The sequence below is a fragment of the Rissa tridactyla genome, chromosome 4 (assembly GCF_028500815.1).
Source record: "Rissa tridactyla isolate bRisTri1 chromosome 4, bRisTri1.patW.cur.20221130, whole genome shotgun sequence".
Taxonomy (NCBI): domain Eukaryota; kingdom Metazoa; phylum Chordata; class Aves; order Charadriiformes; family Laridae; genus Rissa; species Rissa tridactyla.
In genome coordinates, this window is record NC_071469.1 from 56,353,205 (window position 1) to 56,366,221 (window position 13,017).

At 44.2% G+C, this 13,017-nt stretch overlaps 1 long non-coding RNA gene across 1 annotated transcript; it reads right to left on the reverse strand.

The window, feature by feature from the left end:
- Positions 1–5,477: 5,477 nt before the first annotated feature.
- LOC128909318 (uncharacterized) lies at positions 5,478–11,402 on the reverse strand. Its single transcript, XR_008466332.1, has 4 exons — positions 11,117–11,402; positions 8,273–8,365; positions 5,915–6,004; positions 5,478–5,791 (listed from the first exon to the last, which is right to left on the reverse strand). It is a non-coding gene; the product is annotated as an uncharacterized LOC128909318 (long non-coding RNA).
- Positions 11,403–13,017: the final 1,615 nt, after the last annotated feature.

The following is a 13,017-nucleotide window of genomic DNA, read 5'->3' on the forward strand; positions in this document are numbered from 1 at the left end:
CCCCAACCAACTCCAAACTCCCAAAAAAACCAAGCCAAAACCAGATGATCCATTTCTAAAACTGAAGCTAGAAAAAAATACATTGATCACTAAAAATAAAGACAGAAGTCTTTTCAGAGATCTATAGCCACCTGGGCTTCTAGCCTGCAAGGACTCATTCTTCCTGGGGAGAGAGCTGTTTGTCATCCCTGCGAAAATCGTACTAAATCAAATAGAAATGTTGATGGGAGAAGCAGTCTGCATGCCGTACAGACATGCTGGAGCAGTGAGATGCCATTCTGATGGAGATGCTCAAACTCTCCGCAGTCTCCTGTGACAGGGTTTCACAAAAGACCTGGTCAGCAGAGCAGCAGGACCCACTTCCCTGCCTGTGGGTGGCTGTGGGCCAAGAGCGCTGGGTGCCAAGGAAGCTGCTTGCCCATGGTCATGGTGAGCTTGGCGCAGCAGGGAACGAGCAAGAGACAAAAGCTATGCCAGACCACAGGACCAGAACCAGACTGGGGAAATGGGTCTGTGGTTGATGGTAAGCAGAGAAATATCTCACTGGAGACTGGGAGTTGAGAAACGAAAAGACTGAGGGGAGAGAAGAAAGCAACCACCCTTGGTCCCTTCCAACTCTAACCATCCTATGAGTCTGCCAGTGTCTCTGCCAGCCACTTCCAATGCAGGAGTGTGTGGAGGAGCAGGGAGGTCACACTGACCAAAAGGAAGTGTTGAGGGAGGAGAGGAGACGGGGACTGGCTGTACCAGGAGACGCAGCAGAAACCAGTGTGCTTGTGAAGGGGAAATGGCTTTGACAAGGAGCTGGGACCTGGTGGGCAAAGAGGCCAGAGCAAAGTGTAAAAAGGGGAAGAAGAGGCAGATGCTTCAGGATGGGACTTGGGATATGTTGTTCTCTTAAAAAAAAAAAAAGCCTGTCAAAATTAAAAATCTGAGTTTACCAAATCAAGCACTCAAGGGCTGGGAAATGTTTAACCTAAGACTGTCTCTGGAAACTCAGTTTGACCTCCCTCAGTGTATGAGTTATAACACAGACTTATATGACTAAGCTTTGAATTTCCAACATTGCAACTTAACCGCTTCTGATTTAGCTTTGTGTCACTCTGCCTTATGTTGGAGAGAAACACACTTACATAAACCAAACAGTACCCTCAAGAAACTAAATCATCCATCCTGCATATTAAATAGAAAAAACAACATTGATAATACACATCCTGCCTTGAATTTTAGAGAAAGAAATCTTTGAAACAACACATAATTAAAGTGAAAAATTTGCTGTGAGATTATATAGAAACAAATTAGTCTAATAATCATATGTAATCATAACTGAAAAGATTAGAAGAAATTCTGAAATAAGAGCAATTAGGAAGAACGTTGTCATCAGCACAAACATAGGTAGGAACACCCCCTTCCCTTGTAGCACAGCCCCACAAAGAGTAGACACCACCCTTGGTCACTGGAAAGGAGGCGTCAAAACAACTTCATCATGGAAGAGCAAGGCAGGGCTTTGGGTCCATCATAAGGGCAGGAGGAGGGCAGCACTGGGGATTCAAAAATATCCTACTCTGTCAGCTCGAGGCACACAGAGAATAGCTGGGCACACAGATCTCATGGGCTGGACCACACAAGAGCAGTTCTGGGTTTTTTTCTAAGGGAATCTGAAGCTTGAAGGCAAAACAAGCCCATCTGAAGAGCATGCCAGTTTATCTTAGTTACTCTGGCGTTTTATCTGTTTTTTCCTTTGAGTTTTGAATAGTTGCTCTTCATTGCCAAACCTGTTACTTCACACATGACTGAGAGTAAAATCCTAAGTATCTTTCCCAGCCTACCAGGCTAGATGAGGGACCCGCCTCCTCTTTCCCTAGCCCCAAACAATACAGGGCCCTCGCAACTAGTATGTTTTTCCCTGGTGGAGAACGGCCATGGACCCATTTAGTCAAAGGTGTCGTGCCCTACTTTAGTTCTTTCCAGACCACACTGTGTTGCAAATACCCATCACACTGAGCAAGAGAAAATGTTAGCAAAGTTCTGCTCCAAAGGAGGAGTGAACATCTTCTCCTTTCTTACCTTTTTTGTTGCTGTTGCAAAAAAAGGGACAGTCTCTCTGGATGAGTTCAGTCTGCAGGTGCTGACAAAGTACCAGGATTTAACCCATTCTGGAGTTTCCCCTTGGTTATTAAGCATGGCTTGAACAGATCCAGCTGCATCTCAGGGTCAATCCACGGGCAGTAATGCGTCATACTACCTTGTGTGAATGGTAAGAGGGGAAAAGCCTGCTTTAGCACTCTGCTCCTCAGTTGCTGGCAGGAGGACCTTGTCCACACAACCTACTTTGGCCATACTTTGAGGGTGGCAGAGCCCTGGCACAGGCTGCCCAGAGAGGCGGTGGAGTCTCCGTCTCTGGAGACATTCAAAACCCGCCTGGACGCGTTCCTGTGCAACCTGCTCTGGGTGACCCTGCTGTGGCAGGGGCTTGGACTAGGTGATCTCCAGAGGTCCCTTCCAATCCCTACCATTCTGTGATTCTGCTGTTGCCACAAATACAATAATTCTCTTGTGCCGTCAAGCAGTGGTCATGGGGGGCTATTAAATGACATAACACAGGAAAAAGGGAACAATGAATTCAAAACTTCGTATTTTTAAAGCCTATGTGTGGCTGGTTGCAGTGCATTCTACAGGAAAAAGCAATTACTTAGGAAGTAATTGCTCAAGAAAACCCTCTTCTGCTAGCACGGTCTTGTGCACTGCAGATTTGTTCCAGCAAAATCTTCACTGTCTGCTAGTGATATTTTCTTGCAGGAGCTCAGGTGTATTCTCCATCATCACTCTAACCTACAGCTACAGCTAGGAGAGATGTTCTCCTCTGGGAAGTAATTCACACACAGAGGAGTCCACGTTTGGTTTCATGCATTGCTATTTATCTATTTCAGTTCCTGCACAGCAAATCCCCAGCCACGCATTAGGAATGAAACCAGCCACCACCGTTTCCCACAGGAGGAGATGGAGTAAGTCTCACTTCCATTGCACAAGACTAACTCAACAAATGAACTGCAAAGTCCAAATCCAGAAAAAACTTTTTGAATTGTCCCAGTGTCTTTCTGATGTATGCACAAATGTACCTTTCAGGTAGCTACAAAGTGAGAAATCCTCATCATTCAGCACTAGGAGGAGGAGAAATAGAAATATTTAATCTGCAGCCTCAAGCACTCCTTATCTGAGTGACAGCACTGTTCTATGAGTAACAAGTTAAAGGCCAAAATCTCAACTCATATACATCAAAGTAAATTGAAATTAGTGGACCTACATCCATTTGTACCAGCCAAAGGGCTAGTCCTGAACAGAGAGTGACTTTGAGTGCCTATCATTATGCCCTTTTAAAGTTACTATAATTTTTTCAAACCCCAAAGAATTACATGTATAAAGCCAGCATAATAAGCAAGAGCCTCTGTCTCTCTATTTTTTTCCCTGCTATGTTTTTAGCTACAAAGCTTCTGATAAAAATCTCTTTCACGTGAGAAAACTGCTGGTGCACACTGTAGAAGTTATTGGGGTGGTGGGGACTTGCCCTTTTGCAGGACAAATATTGAAGAGACAGAACCTGAGATCAGCCTCTAATGATAAAGCAAGACACTCATTAAGCTAAGTTTTGAAACAGCTAAGTAAATTGCAAAAGAAAGACAGGACTTGATACTAAATTTGATAAATGAGAAAGCAGCTATGACATTTTCAAGAAGGAGAAAAACAAGAAAATGTAACGATCAGGCTGCCTATTCCGCAAAACTTTAGTCAGTCTCTCAAGAACCGCAAGAAGCACTGAGCCTCTGAGTGAGGCCTCTTGCCAACATTGCTTAACTCTTATCTGCTGGCTGCATGCCAGCCTCCCGGCGTGGATGCCGGTAATTCATAATGCAAATCACACACAGCAAGAACATAAAATCTCTCTGACGTGGAAAGTGGTAGTCAGACAATGGGTGACGATATGTCTGATGGGAATTAACACCCTGCAAATATCCTTATGTTTTAGGCATTGTTGCAGATAAATAGTAATCTACTGGAATAGCCAAAATAATTTGTGAGAAGATGTTATGATGTTTAGCACAGTTTTGTCTCCTTCTGTCTTGCCTGAGACATTTGGATGTGAAAGGCAGCAAAGCTAAATACAGAGTTCTGCAACTGTAAGAAAGTTGCTTTGTGTAATGTCATCAAATATATAACCAGATAAACCTCCATCTTCCCAGGGTATGGGAGAAAAAGGATACTCTACTTTGTCTGGCATCTACTTCAGAGCTGTTAAATAGTAACCCATCACTATCAGGCTGCCATGGTAAAGATTATCATTGCCCTATTAACAGAAGAGGGAATTAATGATGGCAGAAGATTCATGCAACAAACTGAATTGCAGGTATATGGGAACATATGGATGTCCCCTTCCCTGGAAGTTGGATGCCACTTCCCTGGAAGTGTTCAAGGCCAGGCTGGACGGGGCTTTGAGCAACCTGGTCTAGTGGGAGGTGTCCCTGCCCAGGGCAGGGGAGTGGAACTGGATGATCTTTAAGGTTCCTTCTAACCTGGATGATCTTTAAGGTTCCTTCTAACCTAAACTATTCTATGATATGTAGAGTGTTCATCTGTTGATGATACCAAAATCCCTACAGCCACCTCTTGGGCAATCTTCATGACTTAATAATGAAGGAGAGGAAGAATTAAATTCCAGCTAGTGGGAAAATACCTAATTTTCCCACTACCCAAATACCCAGAAGCAAGTTCCAGGAAAAAAGAAAGTCTTTCTTTCATCAAAGGACTTTTATGTGTGCATACTACTGAACCTTCACACATCCTAAACTTCAAGGCAATTCTTTGCTATTGTCACTGCAGATCAAGAGTAACATTCAGGTGCTCAGTGATGCGTTAAAGACACACACTTTCCTTCCACACATGGTCTTGTTCACACCAAGACTTAGTAACTTGTCTTTGGCCTACCTAATACATGCATTTTAGTAGCCCAAGGGGAGAGGATAGTGGTCCAGCTACCAATTGTACAACCAGTATCTCAACTCCCTGAAAACACAGACCACCAGCTGTGATCCCAACTATACCTACTCATCCCTTCGGCCTTCTGGAGCAGCTGCATTAGCACCACTCGGTTGACCACGAAGGCTTGTTTTCAATAGTAAGATTGCGGTCAAAGGTATTCTGATGACTAAGGCACAAATGTGGAGTTTTTTGAGGCACAGCTTCAGTTCTCACCTCTGCTATAGCTTTGTTTTGTTTTGTTTTTAATCATGGAGAAATCCTTAATTTCCATAATTATTTCTAAAATAACCTTGCTAAACTGGACATCTGATTGCTCTGGTTTCCAGAGGCTCCTCAGGACCAGCACGTCTCAGGTGCCAATAATTCACCTTACCTGCTGAAGGTGTGCTGCATTCGTGCTGTTTAGAAACCCCATTTGCCCTGAGGCTCAGTGGTGGCAGAAGGACTCCAAGGAGCCTGAGAGAAACAGCATCAGGCAGAAAAGGGAGCCAAGTCCTCGTTGTGGGAGCAGATGTGGTAGCTTGATAGCTGAGGATCTAATTGCAGCCTTGTAGCCTGCTGTAAACTCTACACGCAGACTGGGATTGCCCCTAAAGGTACCAACAGTCACCTCAGAGGTGACCCCAAGACCAAACGATACTTTCGTTTTGAGGCTGCTCTGATCAGCGCTGTTCCTAGCAGGGTCACCGCCACCAATATATTTCAGATCCCCATCAATAGAATGAGGCTTACGAGTTTCACAGATGTCTTGTGACACCTAAAAATAAGATAGGCATATGATATTTGGATACCATAATAACAGATGTTATTAAGTACTTCATCTAGAGTATAACAGCCAAAAGCCCACCTACTGTCTGTGGGTATATAGCACTTCACTTACTTTAACTGTGTAGCTCTTGCACAAAGCTTCCCCACAATCCATATCTTGCTGATTGGCACATCCTCAGATGTTTTCCTCCCCACGTGCTGGCTGCAGAGCATTTAAGGGTTTGTATTTACTACTGAAATGTTAGCCAAGTAAAAGAAGCATTCATATGTTTTACTGTGAAAACAACCATGTACTGATAAGAGTGGGACAAAAACCCTAGCTATTTCAGAATTAAAGTTATATCTCATCTTTTGTGTTATGGCAAAAATAAAATATCCTTCAAGTATGCGGCACGTTATCAAAAATAATAGTAAGTCCACTAAAGAGCACATGCTGTCCCTGAGAAACTACACAAAAGTACCACTGATTGATGTCTTTAAAAGGGGTAGTCTGCGGCACAAGCATGTAAACCAAGGGCACAGTTTCAGTAGAATAAAATTAGATGTGTGATATTAGACCTGCATTGTTCTTCCTGCTCTGCCCCGTTTCACTTCCAGGCATTCACACAACCCATCCTGTTTATTCAGATGAGCTGTGAAGGGCCTGGAAGAGTTATTCTGGGATACTGTCCCAGACTTTTGGGATACTGATGTGAAACGCAATTCCCTTCACACATTGAATTTTTTTGTCTGCTCTTTTTTCAAATTCTAGCTGCTCAGACTAAGATTAGTGGCGTTACCTTGTGCCCTGATTTTCATTAAATGCTTCCTTTTCCAGTTCAATATATTATTTTCTGATGCGTTGGACAATACTGTATCCAGTCATGTTGTGGTAGATGTATCTGGTCACCGGTGGAGGTAGCCTGCAGCAGTAGATAATGGCAGATGGTGGCCTTCAGCCTCTCTCCTACCCCATCACCGGGAGCACCAGGCACAGCACTTGCTGGCCCGGAGCAGGGGAGCCCCGGCAACTCTGCAGGCTAGGGGCAGAGAACTGGGAGACAGGAGCCAGCAGTACAAGACAAATGTAAGGAGCAGTCAAGCAGTCTTCCTCTTAGGTAACACCAGCAGTTTCTTCCTAGATGCTCAAAATGTCTTCTTTTTGTCTCACAAGCCAATTGGGAAATACCTTTCTTTGCCCAAGGTTATTGCTATATGAAGTGACATTTTCTGTACATCTTTTGGGAGCAAAACAAGACAGGAAGATGCAGTCAGTTCCCTGAACTCACTCCCTGTGGTGTGAGGAGAAAGACCGAGCAGCTCTGATGCTATTAGTCCCACTTAGAGTAAGGCTAATAACTCTTAGTAAGCATTAACAATAAACTCATTCCATAACACTATGTTACAGGAAAAATATAATCTATTTTGAGAAATGTGAGTGTATATTATTAGAAGCTGTCAGCAGAAAAAAAAAAGTTCTTCTTAGACAAAGAGCAATAGAAATACGAAATGTCTTGGTCGCTCTAATTGAAAGCGGTTCTGTACTCATGAAAAAACTCTGGTGTGACAATGTTAGAATATAGACGTGGTTTCACAGAATCATCATTTCTTACTGTCTTGTGCTGTAAATTACTACTGAGTTACATGCTATACCTTAATAATGCACACAATAAAGAGTCAAATAATTGCTTTCCTTTTCCTAGACATTCTCTTATTTCTACAATTTTAAGTATTATTAATGTGAAAGGTTATTTCTGAGAGATACTTTTTACTATTCAGCTTATCCAAGTTCACTTCTATACTTCCTTAGGTGATAGAAAAAGCTACAGCATGAGAAAAACTTCTCTGGCACAGCAAGGAAATCAGACAACCAGCTACTTCTGAAAACAAAGCAGCAGTAAAGATACAGAATATACGAACGAAATTCTCTATCATATGCTGCTACCACACGTGTGATACAAAAGTTGTGTATCTTATAAGTAAAGCACTTAAAAGGTCGTATTTGGTAATAGCAACAAAGGCGAAGGACAGCAAAACAGTTCAATGTTCGGGAAATGACTTGGCAGGGAAGGTGAAATGAGTCACGGCTCGGCTGTGAGACCGTTCAGGGGCTGGTGGTGGTGGGCAGGTCACTCCTGGGCTGCTCCACCTGACGTTGGGTCAACAGCTGTGTCTTCTTGCTGAAGGCAGCTAAAGAAGTGAAGAGCAAGAGTCAGAAAGCTAGAGGAGCTGCCCTCTCTTGTCGGTCTGGGCGCTGAGAGAGACAGCAGGAAAAAGACCGTGTGGCCATAATTAGAGAGAGTCACATAATCAGAAATTATCCTCACATCACAAACCCACCCATGAAGGGAGGTAAATGAAGGCAGGGCAGACAATGGAGGTTGTTGCATTTGCTTGCTTTCTGCCATCTGACTTTTCAGTGCTATTTGCATTATTTTGCTATAAATAGTTTCCGTATATATGTATACATATAGAACTAAGACTACAATACCTTTTAGTGTTTAATAATCCATTTCTTCTTCTAAAGGAAAACAGGGAGAAGCTGCAGGGCTCTGCAAGACAAATATTCTCCAATTCATGAAGTCTGAAAAACATCAAATTACTGTTTGCAGTATTCTGGGGCATTAACTCTCCCTTCCTCCACACACACGTTACAACAAATACACTAAATTTCTCTTCCAGCAAATTTGTTTGCAGTAATTTCTAACATAACTGACTGCAATTACTGTCTGATACTGAGTTAGAGCAAGACTGATGGGTTTGCTGAGAGTTCATGAACTGTTTCTAGACAGGCATGTTATTTCAAAAATACAGCCACTTTTTCTTTTCCCCTCACCAAAAATCAACAGAATTAATGTGCTTTATGTGTTTTAAATGCGCATTATTTGGTATTGTTCAGCAGAGGGTATATATTGCAGCATACTAAAGGATGGTTAACCCTTTAATCTTGCTGCAGCAGTTTCTGCTGCTGATTTTTGGTGTGGACAGCTACCCAAGGCGCCTACTTTCATTCATCCTCCATCACCCAAGAAAATTCTGGACCCGCTAAGAAGAGCTTCACACAGTCTTTTGGCAGGAGCACCCTCCCACAGGAGTAACCAGGTCACTTCTTTCAAACCCGCTTGCAAACAAAGTTTTGCTGCCAGAAATAGAGCAGGGTAGGTTTAGATTAGACATTAGGATGAAGTTCTTTACAATGAGGGTGGCAAAATACTGGAACAGGTTGCCCAGAGAGGTGGTGGAGGCCCCATCCTTGGAGACATTCAAGGCCAGGCTTGATGAGACTCTGAGCAACCTGATCTAGTTGAAGATGTCCCTGCTTACTGCAGGGGGGTTGGGCTAGATGGCCTTTAAAGGTCCCTTCCCACCCAACACATTCGATGATTCTATGAAATGTTGGAGGCTGGGGAGAGGAATACGCGAAAAGAAAGGTGGCTCCTTCACATCGCTGAAGACCAGGCTTTTTGCCGGACGAGTAGCAGCCCCTGCCGCTGCTCTGCCTCTGTGGTTCAGACGGACACTTCTGCTGGAACCTGGCCAGGTTTCTTCTGCTCGACCTCGCTGAAGGAACTTCTCTACCCCCGCTGGGTCTACCGACATGGAAATGAATTCAGAGTTTCAGCCTGGTTTTGCAGCAGCTCTTACCAAGCTGGAGGAGGAGACCTTTCCAACAGACTAGTAAAAAAAGTAGCGAGCTGCACATTCAGCGCTGTGTTGTATCCCAAAGCAACTTCAGCGTAGTTTTACCAGCAGCTGCTACTCTGAGCTACTAAAATATTGACATTGATTAGGGGCTTTTGTTGAAATGCATCTCTCTTCAGTCTCAAGGAACGGCCACATCTCATATTGTGCTTGCTGCTATGTGCAGCTTGCAGTGCTGTTTGCCAAGCGTGTCTCAGGAAGACTAATGATGTTTACAGTGCTTCATACACATTTGGACACCATATTTTCATTATAATCACATCTAGAATTCAGACCACCCCGTGAGATGGCCTTCTCTGGGCAGAAAAAGCAATATCGACTAGTGAAAATGATTGGTAAAGCAATACAGAGCTTCACGAATGGCTAATTTCTCTGCACGCACCTTTTAAAATTGCAGTTGTAATTTACACAATTGCATTGTATAATATATATATAAAAGAATTTCAAAATATATCATAGCAGGTCTCTTGTGATGGAGCCTGGACTGTCGCTGCCGAACTCTGTGCGAGGAGCATTGATTCATATCAATTTTTGACCTATGTGAACTGACAAGCTAGAGACATACTGTGTGCACAGCCACTGCGTGCGTGCTCTTACTGGGGAGGCTATGGGAGCCATACCATGCCTCTCCATCCTGCCCAGTGCAGCTGAATTAAAGGGTGCAGCGATACTGACGCAGCTTCCTTGGCCAACCCCTATTCTTTCGCACACCTTCATCTAAACGACAATACACGCAGGCTGTCACAGCAGCCAGTCTGCCTCCTTAGGTTAGACGCTGCTAATATAACACACGACAATGCCATAGGGCAAGGCAGGTCCCCAGCAACGTATGCACTAATGAAACCATCACCAGAACTGCCTGTCTCAGCAGCAAAACCACCAACGATTATATACGGAACATACCGTTAGAGTTAATGTGCCTGAAAGAAAAATGAAGGGAAATTGCACTTAAGCAGCAAAATGGAGGGGCCAGAAATGGGATTCAGTAATGGTCAGATGAAGCTGAAACTCCCTGACCCCTTCCAACCATTAAACTGCTCCGCTCTCCTCGATGACCTGTATCAGGGAGAAGCACTGAAGCGTCAGGCAGCTCCCAACGTGACCTGCTTCGTGACACCGTCCTTGTCAGAGAGGTCAACCGACCTGCTTGCTCACCCATCTCCCATTTGGTTCGAAGGAGGATCGAAGGGCAAGACAAAGAAGTTTTTCTGAAAGGTGAGAGTTAAAGTACAGAGGCAATTGTTGGGGATGGGTATACATATATTGGGGAAGTACGGCATTCATCTTTTTCTTGAGAATAGATGAAAGCTCTTTGTCCTCCTTTTCTTGGCTATTGCAATTGCTTTCTGGTTAGAATCTATTTTGGTTACTTTAATTGTTCTGGAGGATTTGACCTAGTAGCCAGGCAGTAAACACCTGCACTCCATCTCTGTCCTCTGAAAAACATCTGTATTGCCCTCTTTTGAGAAGCTTCTGGCATCATTACTTATGCCCACAAATGCAGAGCAGAACTCTGTTAAAACACAGAAATTAAAATTGAAAGCAGAAGCTTGTGATTCCAAGCAAGGTGTGCTATTTCACAGGTGCTCGCTTACCAACACTAGCCCTTTCAAAGGCACGATAACGCTTTTACCTATCGCACGCTGTCCAGTAAACACTTCAGGATTTGTGGGTGTCGAGAGATCCTCAATATGCCTGTTTCTTTCCACAGATGCAGCAGTCAATGTGATATTGCTATACGCCAACAAGGTATTGTGCCACTCTGTGCTGAAATTCAAGCAACGGGTGCAAGATGGCTTGAATGAGCTCCAAGTAACTGAGGATATTATCGCCTTCCCGAGGGTGAAGTGACAACGTTGTCAGCTCCTCGGAAAAAGGAGGAATACGTATCGTTCGCCAGCAACGTTTGAGCTGCTTCAGGGGCAACAGCAGCGTACCACAAAGGAATCGCAGCGAAAAGCCCGTCTTTTATATATCTGCATCTGAGGCCTCAAGCGATGGGGCAGGGGGAAGTAGAAAGGCTGAGAGCATGAGCCTACACGGGAGAGGAGCTGGGGGATTAAGAACTACTAAGAATATATGCTAGCTCACATGGTAACAGGAAAGGATTAACGTCCTTCCTGCCGAAACACATTCAGAAATGCTGTTGCCAAGAGAGAGGCAGGAAGGTCTGTCAACAGCTGAAGAGGCTCCTAAGGATACTTACGCAGAATTTTGTGGTAACCTAAACTGTTTTGCATGACTTTTGCTGATTGCATATTTTGTATGAGGCAAATACTTCACATTGTTTAGTTAAAATATTTTCTCCCTGTTCACAGATAAAAGATGAAGAAAGCATGCTGCCAAATGCAATGTTAGTCATCTTCTGAGATCTCAGCATCTTGCTTTGCAATCATTCTGTAACCACAGGCAGATTGCTTCCAAGCAGCGTGCACCTGGGGCTAAAGTTCGCATTACAGAATCAGAGAATCATTTCTGTCAGAAGGGACGTCCTGAAGTCACCTGGTCCAACCGCCCACCTCAAACAGAGTCAGCTACAGAAAGTCGCCCAGGACCACCTCCAGTCAGGATTTCAGTATCCACAGAGATGGAGACTCCACAACCTCTCTGGGCAGCCTGCACCAGTGCTTGACCTCTCTCACAGTACAAAAAAAAGGTTTTCCTACATTCAGATGGAATTTCATGTGTTTTATTTTGCATCCATTGCCTCTTGTCCTGTCACTGGGCACCACTAAGAGTCTGTCTCTCTCATCTTCATTACCTCCTGTTAGGTATTTATTCACATTGGTAAGATTCTCCCTGAGCCTTCTCTTCTCCAGGCTGAACAGTCCCAGCTCTCTCAGCCTTTCCTCACAGGAGAGATGCTCCAGTCCTTTAATCATCTCAGCAAACCTGTGCTGGACTCGCTCCACTGAGTCCATACTTTCTTGTCCTGGGGAGTCCAGAACTGGATGCAGCACTCCAGAGGTGGCCTTGCCAGTGCTGAGAAGGAAGGAAGGATCATTGCCCTCGACCTAAGAATTTAAACAATGCTTATACATGCACTGGGTCACAAATAGAGAAGAAAAAGTAAAAAATTAACTATAAAAGGACAGATATGGCATTGCAACAGTGGGGTGGGGAGCCAACAGTCATTAGAGATTTTAGTTATCATACAAGAAACAACAACTTCAAGGCTGAGAAAGGCACGCTGCTGAGCTAGAGTACAGGTTTTTGTTAAGGCGCTTTCCTGGAACCCGGAGAACTGTGTTTAGGTCTTTGCTCTATCTCCGGTGAAGCAGAAGACATGTGAACGTGCACCACGTCTAACCCAAGAGCTAGCATGAAGAAGTGCCCTGTCCTTGGGTTCTTCCACCGTCTTTCTCTGGCTTATTCTGGTGAGGGATGCTGTGTGATCTGAACACACCGGTGGTTTTGGTGGGGGACCCCTGGCCTGTGGGTCCCAGCAGAATATAGGATCAAGATATCCACCCGGAAGTTTGGCTCTGCCAAGGGTTGTGTGATTCCGCCAGCTCACTGACGGAGTTTCAGGTG